Source organism: Rattus norvegicus, chromosome 7 (genome assembly GCF_021556685.1).
Source record: "Rattus norvegicus strain SHRSP/BbbUtx chromosome 7, alternate assembly SHRSP_T2T, whole genome shotgun sequence".
NCBI classification, from domain to species: Eukaryota; Metazoa; Chordata; class Mammalia; order Rodentia; family Muridae; genus Rattus; species Rattus norvegicus.
Window position 1 is genome coordinate 83,121,008 of NC_141540.1, and position 8,291 is coordinate 83,129,298.

Genomic DNA, 8,291 nt, shown 5'->3' on the forward strand with positions numbered 1-8,291 from the left:
AACCGCTGTTCTCTTCCTCCAGGACAGGTAGCAGAACCCAAGAGACAGTGACCATGATGATTGGGATGGCTTTACTTTCTTCTTTTAATTCTTTAAAAATGTTTCCAGAAGGCTTGTCAGTAGTGATATTTATGTCACTTATAAAAGATCTTATGTAACATATCAAATACATTTTTTAAATCTACCATGTTATCATTGTCCCTTGTGCAAGAAAATTATCTTAAAAGAACATAATACATTGTATATGTAATGCATTGCATTGCATACATTGTATTACATATGTTATGCATTGTATCTGTAGAATAGACTAAATGGAAACTGTGGTTATGGTTAGGGCTACCCAGCAGTGTGGTCATGGTGGGAGTTGAGGTTCTGGGAAGCTTCAGAAGAAAAGAGTTTACAGATTCATGTTTGTGGCTGAGATTTAGCGCCCTCAGCTTTTCCTCTCTGGCAATTTCAACAGTCCATAGCTCACTGCATGGCTCCTCTGAACTCCTGGATGACGTCAATATCCTTTGATGAAAACCAACCCACCCAGAGCTCAAGCTTGATGACCCTGAGTGTGAGAGCATTCGAAAGGACCTGGAGGCCCATAAGAAGCAGGAGGAAGATGTGGAAGGTGTAGGAACTAGTGATGGAGAAGGACCTGCTGGGCTCAGCAGTGACCACAAGAGCCAGGAACAAATGATTAAAGATGGAATTGGTCATAAACCCCAACTCAAGACCAATAACCGCACATCTCAGTTTGGAAACTTTAAATACTAGAGATAGATTCTCTGGCATGCCAGACCCCTGGGAATGAATAAAATGATGACAGAAGTACAAACCAGATTTAGAGAATTAAGTGTGTGCAAGCAAGCAGAATGGTTTCTGTCTCCTGCAGGGAGAGGTAACTTCTGTGTGAAATTATTGCTATCCAACCTTTTTGATAGGGTGGAAGCCAAATTCTGTCTTGTTCTTGGAAAACTGAACTGCAGAAAGCTTACCTGGTTTTTGTTTTTAAAAATAAATACATTTTTGGAAAAAATGTGAGACATCTTTGAAGGTAGTAACACTGAGAGGTGTCTTAAATTTCCAACTCTACAAGTGACATCATTCTCCTTGTCTTTACAGAAAGACCCCAGACCCAGAGCACTTGCAGTTGATTCCCTGGACTTTGACTGAACTTGTTTATGCAGTATCTGATGGCTGCTGACCATCCTGCAAGCAACAGAAATCCCAGATGAGTGTGTTCAGGCTGCAGTCCAGCACTCGGGAGGCTGAAGTAGGAATCTCAAGAGTTGGAGGCTAGTCAGGACTACACCGCAAAACTCTCTCTCTCTCTCTCTCTCTCTCTCTCTCTCTCTCTCTCTCTCTCTCTCGCTCTCGCTCTCGCTCTCGCTCTCTCGCTCTCTCGCTCTCTCGCTCTTGCTCTCGCTCTCTTTCTCTCTCTGTCGCTCTCCCTCTCTGTCCCTCTCTCTCTCTCTCTTGCTCTCGCTTTGGCTCTCTCTCACTCTCTCTCTCTCCCTCCCCCCAAAAACAAAACAAAACAAAACAAACAAACAAACAAAAAACAAAAATCCCTGCCCTCATGGAGACTGCATTCTAATGATCAAATTGTCAGTAACAAATCCAGTTACAGGAAGTCTTTACAGGAGGGGAGAACACAAGCAGCTCTGATAGTGAAAGACATTCTATTCTTCACTCTGGACTAGTCTAAGAATTTTTGCACAGGACCCATCTGAGAGCTTCTCTGGATACTTTTGACCATAAAATTCAAGGACAGAACCACCATCTGTGGAAGCCAGAACATCTGGAATCAAGTTTCAAAGAAACTCCTTAACTGGGATATACACAGGATTTTGGATAGTTTGTGAGCGATGTGAATGGGAAGGTAGAGACAGGTGTGTAGCTTCTTTTTCCTGCTCCAAGATTTTTTATAAAACCTCTATTCCAGTTTTATTGATGACCCCTAAGTCCTGTTATTTTCCTGTCTTAGAAAACATAAAACCCCCAAGACACAGGGGAAAAAAAAGAAACTGTGGTTATTTTTATGTTTCACACTCAGTATTAAAGGGTGAGAGCAATCTAGCTTATGCTGGACCATCCTGCTTGTGTGAGCTGCCAACAACTCCTTGGTGTGCAATGGACTCCCTCATATGATCCTTCCTCTCCTGGCTCATTTCACCAGCATCCGGTATAAGACACATTGGTGTGAGGCGGGCAGGCTGATTCTGATAGAGTGCGCTGATCGGCAGAGAAAAGGCATCAGCTAATTAAAAGGTTGCAGGCAGCAGTGCAAAGCTTAATGGAGACTTTACGTCTGAGGATAGATTCATTTGTAATGATTATCATTACAAATTTGTAGTATTTGTGAGTGAAGCCTCAGATAACTGCCTAACAGGCAAATAACTTTGAGAACGGACATGTATACTGCACGACATGACTATGCCTTTTTCATATAAAATGGAGGACACTTTTTTTTTATTGTTTTTTTTAACTTTGTATTTGACAGTGATGTATTCTCTTTGGCTTCAGAGCAGAGATAACGTGGATTGAGATAAAAGGTAGAAAGTGAATGGTAAGTCACAGGAAGCAATCATCAGATGATAAAACTGAACAGGAAGTGCTTATGTAGATAAATGAAGCATAGAGAAGGGCAAGAGGTCATTGAGAATGGTCTCCTTCTCAAAAGACTTTTAAACTTCAAAAGAGGTTGAAATAGGAAAATGGCCTTTAAAACTTCCTGGTCACACAATTATACTCTAAAACTTTATGTTAAAAAAGTTTATGTAAAATTATGGCATAAATTAAATCCCTTTCACATACATACCAAAATAAGTACCTATAGAAAAATATTGGAGAAAAACATTCATTGCTTGTCCCCTTATCTCAAAAAGAAAAATCATCATAAAAATACTTCCCAGTTTGAACTTTTGAACTCTGAGATTCTTTTCAAATTAGATGTTTTTCTGAATGTAGGTGAGCTATACTCCTTACAATTCAAGGTATCACATCCTCCAGGAACATAAGAATTTTACTAAGCAATGAAGAACCTTCAGAATTCTGTGGCATGACTCGCTAAGGATGAGCTATACAGCTTGAAGGATTTGTAGTGGTCACACATATGGGGGAGGGAGGTCTTCCCACAAGTCATAAATCATCCTGTCCCCTTCCAAAGCAAGCCCTAATAAAGAGTTCTCAGGCTCAGCTATACGTGAGAATCTAGGGAGCTTTTAATAACCCTGATGCCCAGGCTACACCACAAACCAATTAAATCAGGATCTCTGGGGTGGGACCTACATATCAATTTTTTAAAGATCCTCAGGGATTCCACTGTGAAAGCAAGGATGAGTAACACTGTCTTAAGCTTCAGTTAATAGAACACAGAACCGTGCCTCTTTTTTTCCTTGTTTTTATTGGTTATTTTATTTATTTACATTTCAAATGTTGTCCCCCTTACAGGTTTCCCCTCCTATCACCCCACCACCACCCATACCCACTCCTGCTTCACCACTCTAGCATCCCCCTACACTGGGGCGTCGAACCTCTATAGGACCAAGGACCTCCCTTCCTATTGGTGCCAGATAAGGCCATCCTTTGGTACATGCCCCACCCCATGTGTACTCTTGGATTGGTAATTTAAACTGTGCCTCTTAAACTGAGAATCTCAGCTAAGGTAAAGAAATCAGTGGGGGAACCAAACAAGAGTTCGTGTCTCCCATCCTCTATCCTGATATTTCTACAACACTGTCATCCGTCTTTCCTTCTCTCATTTTGCTGCTTCAATCCGCCCTTTCTAATCAGCTGCACTTCAGATTCCACATTGTGTATAAAACATAGCAGTGGTGGAGGTACCCTCTGTCAATTAGGTTTCCACACACCATCCTATGTTCTAGGAAATATTTTCCTGTGCTCTCAACTTAGACTCAACTCTAATTCTTCGGTCACACTAATGAGGAAAAAATTCAAAAACAGAAATTAAGTGGATAGCTTGGAAATATGTAATGAAGCAAAGAGTATGGGGTAGAATTAACATTATGTAACTCTCCTTCAGCTCTTTCTGCACTTCTAAAATGCCAACACTCGTGGTGGCTATCCTCAGTAGTATCCCTTGGTATTGCTCAAGGAAACGCTCACATATTAAAGGGCCCTGAGGTAAAGAAGATGAGGGAGAACCATGCAACTGCTGCCTTTATTAGAGCAATCTTTTTTTTTTATTAACTTGAGTATTTCTTATATACATTTCGAGTGTTATTCCCTTTCCCGGTTTCCGGGCAAACATCCCCCTCCCCCGCTCCCCTTCCTTATGGGTGTTCCCCTCCCAACCCTCCCCCCATTGCCTCCCTCCCCCCCACATTAGAGCAATCTTACTTGCGTTGAGAGGTCAGAAAAGAACCCAGAATACTGCCCTATGCCATACCTTAGAAACTGGCTCAATTCATGATTAGAACAGCAGCTCTGTCCATGGATGCTACCATTTCTCATAATGCAAATCAAACATTATGTCTTAAAGTCTGATAAAGGAAGTTAGAAACATCCGACATTTATACAACATTAATTTAGCTCAAACTAAGATCATATAATAAGATAAGATTGATTATGAACAAGAGTGGTACCCATAGGTTCATTTATTTGAGTGCTTAGGGAGTGGCACCGTTTGAAGGTGTGGCCTTGCTGGGTCCATCTAGGTCCAGTGTTCCCTTCCTGCTGCCTATGGATCTGATGTGGATCTCTCAGCTACCATGTCTGAGTATTGCTGTCATGCTTTCTGCCATGATGACACAGGGCTATTTCTCTGAAATTGTAAAAGAACTCCAGTTAAATGTTTTCCTCATAAGAGTTACTGTGGTTACGCTGACTCTTCATAGCCGTAGAACACTGACTAAGACATTATTATATGAAGATGGAAAAGTACTCCTAGGCTATCCGACACCTTCTAATGCTATGGTAAGAGTTATTGCACAACACTTGTGGCAAGCCAGTGGTGCTATACAGAGTTTGATGGAGTTAAGTTTCTATTCACCAACTTGGCTTATCAATAGTCTTCACAGACATCTTTATTTTCAGAAGGGAAGAGGAACTGTGGAATTAGTGTAGTTTCACTGGAACTCAGCTGTGTATAGGGATTTGAAGTTAATAGACCCCTACAAGAGAAGCCGTGTGTTTTAGGCAAACACACTGTGAATGTTGAATACTTTTCAAATGGTTTTGGTGCCTACCCCCCAACAGTGAACTCTCAACTTTTATTGGTCCCTCAGTCCTCAGGAGTTCCCTCTTTCTCAGCCTCAGTGTCTCAGAACTGTGGTGTCATTGGTCTCGGACACCACTTTGCCATCCACTACCTTATAGGTAGTTGTCCTCTGCATGGTTTGCATGGAGTTGCTGGAGTCCAAGGCGTCGTTGAGATTGAAATCTTCCCCATCCTCCAGCAAGCGGTGGAAGTTGGCAATCTCGGTCTGAAGACTGACCTTGATGTTTAACAGGGCTTCATATTCTTGGGCCTGGTGCTGTCCTTCTGCTGTCCTGTGCCAGCTCTCATTCCAGGTGCAGGAGGACCCCACTGATCTGCTCCATCTGCGCCCTGTATCTGGCCTCCACGTCCCTGAGGTTGTTCTCCAAGTTGATGTTCTGGTTTTTTCACAGAGTCCAGGTCATTCTCCAAGGTCTGGAGGGTGCGTCTCATCTCCAAGAGTGTGGTCTCAGCATCCCTGATTTCTGCAGACTTGGTGGAGACTGCTGTGGTACTCTCCTCAATCTGCTGAGGCCACTACTTGTCCAGTTCCTTGCAGTTCTTCTGAGTCAGCTCTTCATATTGGGCATGGATGTCTGCCATGATCTTGCTGAGGTCCTGAGATTTGGGAACATTCACTTCTACTGTCAACCCAGAACTGGCAATATGGACTTCCAGACCGTGGACTTAGCCCTCATAAATCTTCTTCATGAGCGGTAGCGACTCCTTGAGCACTTCGATTTCTGTCTCCAGTTGCAACCTTGAGATTTGGTGTCATCTACCACCTTGCAGAGTCCATGGATGTAGCTCTCCACAGACGGGCGAGTGGCCAGTTCTGCCTCATACTTAACTCTAGAGTCATCAGCTGCAAAACAGGCATTGTCAATCTTCAGGACAATGAAGGCATTGTCCACAGAATTTGCAAAGATCTGAGCCCTCAGACCTTTGATGATCTTGAAGTAGTGGCCACAGTCTCTGATGCCCTGGGCCCCCTTTTCTCCAGATGTTCCCAGATTTTGCTCTCTAGTCTCCTGTTCTCAGTCTCCAGGCTCTTCACCTTGTCTAGGTAGCTGGCCAGCCAGTTCAGGTCTTTCATGGTGTCCTTCTCAGTCTGGATTCTACCTATTCCCGCCAGGCCCGTGGAGCCACCCAAGATGGATCCAACACAGATATTCGGGACCCAGAGCCCTGGGAACCCCATAGATGCTGGCTACGCTGCTGGGAAGCCGGACCAACTGGCTGGGAGTCTGCAGAGTCTTGGGACCTGTAGTTGGTGGAAAATGTAGTGGAGCGGGTGATGAAACTCATCGTGTCTGGAGAGGAGAGTGAAGCGAGAGACCAGAACAGGACTTCCGCCACCAGAGAAGTAATTTTTAACTCTCCAGAATTTGGATGAGAAAAATCTCTCTCTGACCATCCACACTGCCTTGTATAAAGAAGGTTTAAAGACAGCCGTTTTGAGAGAGCATGTAAACAGGAGTTAATATGTATCCAGCCTAAATTCACTACTCCTCCAAAACCTCTATTAACCTCCAAGATTCAGAGTAGAACAGATTCTCCATTATGATCCAAAGTTCAAAGTAGTGGGAAAAGCACAAAATAGGATTTAAAGAGCAGAAAGAAGGTGGTTTGTAATCAATAATAGATGTGGGAATCTTCTGAAGACAGCACTCTCAAGCCTGATGTCCATTCTCAGCTGAGTTTCTCCCGCCGATGGACCATCCGTGGGGCCACAAGACTGAGGAAAAATTTCCCAGCATAATGAGTTCCTTGTTATTTCTCTTTTGACATGCAAGGGAACAATTCAATACTGTCAGTAAATCTACTTCTAGAAGATGAAATTCCTTTTTCTGGTTTCCTGTGCACCTGGCAGTCTCATGGTACACATATATAACATACAGACAAAACACACTCATACACATTATTTTATGTGCACAGATGTTTTGCCTGTATATACATCTTTGTGAGGGTGTCAAATCCCCTGGACCTGTAGTTACACACAGTTGTGAGCTACCATGTGGACCCTGGGAATTGAACCCTGGTCCTCTGGAAGAACAGCTAGAGCTCTTAACCACTGAGCCACCTCTCCAGCCCATACTCATACACCTTAAAATGTTTTAATGAAACATAAAGGGAAACATGGAAAATAAGAATGAGAAAGTTGATATATAGGGGGTCACCCTTTTCATGGACCTAAACTGGATAAACATATTCATTCTTCGTGGAAGAATGGAAAGAGGTGGGGGAGAGAGAGAAAAGGAGAGAAAGAGATTATTTGAATCATACCTTTTGTTCAGAAGTTCATATCTGGATTGTGACCACCATAGATATTTCTTGTATCTATATATCTAAATGTATTCCAGGCCTACTGGTTATGAAACAACCACAGCACCATTACAAGTTTCTTAAGCACCTCATTTATCCTGAGAATTATTTCCCTCACAAGAGATCCTTAGACAATGTCTCCTGCCTGGTTTGATGGGTATTGTGCTGATAAGAGCCTTGGTGTCATCTGCATGTCCAAATGACACCCACAGTTTCTACTTACTCTCAGAGATCAGAGAGAGTATGATTTCTCAAGCTGAATTATAATTCTAACTGTGAAAGAACATAGAGATCAAATGTGCTGGCCCTGGAAAAACTTTGGCAAACTTCTTAGAACTGTCTTCTGCCTTACTCCAAGATAGTTCCTTAGTTCAAATGAGGTTACCAACCATGATAGCTCATAACATTTGCCTTGAATAACCAAATATTACCTTTTCTCTGTATATTGTCAACATTGTTGAAATTTAAGACAGGTCAAATATATTATATTAGATAAAAGAAAAAAATTATTGCCAGTGTACTAAACTGAACGTTGTGGTATAAACAGCCACATTTTTGAGAGGGCCATGGTAATCAAAAGATGAGAAAAGAGAGATTTCTCACAATTGCTTTTGCTTGTCATTACATCGGTGATGAAAAACATTGGGCAGTTTTAAAATAAAAAGAACTTAGTCAGTGAGAATATTTCTACTATTAGAAAAAAAATCCAACAATAAGCAGCTATTCCTATTTAATTGCCGTATATATACTGGAG

At 42.2% G+C, this 8,291-nt stretch overlaps 2 pseudogenes across 1 annotated transcript; one reads left to right on the top strand and one right to left on the bottom strand.

Annotated features, from left to right (window-relative positions):
• Nucleotides 1–354: 354 nt before the first annotated feature.
• On the top strand, nt 355–765 carry LOC103692897 (anaphase-promoting complex subunit CDC26 pseudogene; annotated as a pseudogene).
• A 4,143-nt stretch (nt 766–4,908) lies between these two features.
• Krt18-ps3 (keratin 18, pseudogene 3) lies at nt 4,909–7,047 on the bottom strand (annotated as a pseudogene). The gene has a single exon (XR_015626146.1). The product of XR_015626146.1 is annotated as a keratin 18, pseudogene 3 (transcript).
• Nucleotides 7,048–8,291: the final 1,244 nt, after the last annotated feature.